The sequence below is a fragment of the Nilaparvata lugens genome, chromosome 9 (assembly GCF_014356525.2).
Source record: "Nilaparvata lugens isolate BPH chromosome 9, ASM1435652v1, whole genome shotgun sequence".
NCBI classification, from domain to species: Eukaryota; Metazoa; Arthropoda; class Insecta; order Hemiptera; family Delphacidae; genus Nilaparvata; species Nilaparvata lugens.
Window position 1 is genome coordinate 6,897,735 of NC_052512.1, and position 803 is coordinate 6,898,537.

Below are 803 nucleotides of genomic sequence, written 5' to 3' on the forward strand. Positions count from 1 at the left end.
TTCACCAAGGTATTTTACAATATTTCATTCCTCAACGCTTGTTATCGGCCATTGAGAGAGAACGTTTTTATCGTTTACAGAGCTCACAGGAACCACTTTGCAGTTACATTGTTTCGATCAGGGAAGCTGCAAGTTTGCTCAGAATCAACTTATCTGAGGCAGAAATAGTCCACACAATTTGTTCAGGCTTGAATCCTGCGGAAAGGTCGCGTCTTATTTTCCAGGAAAGACCAACCACATTTCAAGCTTTAAATGAGATGAGTGTATTATCACAGAACCTGAGTTTTGCTGACAATGAGCGAGCCTATGTGGAGAGTTTGAGAATCGGTAGCATCAGGCAGACCTCTACGGCTTATGGACACCGGGATAGGACCTGCTATGAATGTGGAAAGAGAGGTCACATTGCTATGAACTGTAGGTCAAAATCGGCACAACAGCACGCTGGTACCTCCAACAATAAGCCTGATGTCAAGCAGCCTGGACCAAGCGCAGTTGGTGGAAGTGGAAAGGTAACTTGTTTTAATTGTAAGAAGGTAGGTCACTTTGCACGTGACTGTACATCAAAGAGGTCCTGACTAGTCAATGCTTGTCTTGATGAAAATTCCAACTATGAGTCCAAAAACAAATTGTTGACCAACTTGGAGGGATGCAAGGGTAAACCCAGAAATAGAGTTATCTCTAAATATGGTCAGAGGAGCAGGCGTTTGGATAAGCGGCATCCTGCCAACCAGAAGGCTAGAGTACTCATGAATGAAATCCTGCCTATAATTGTTTTTTTTGGGTTTAGGGGCTTTGGAAACACC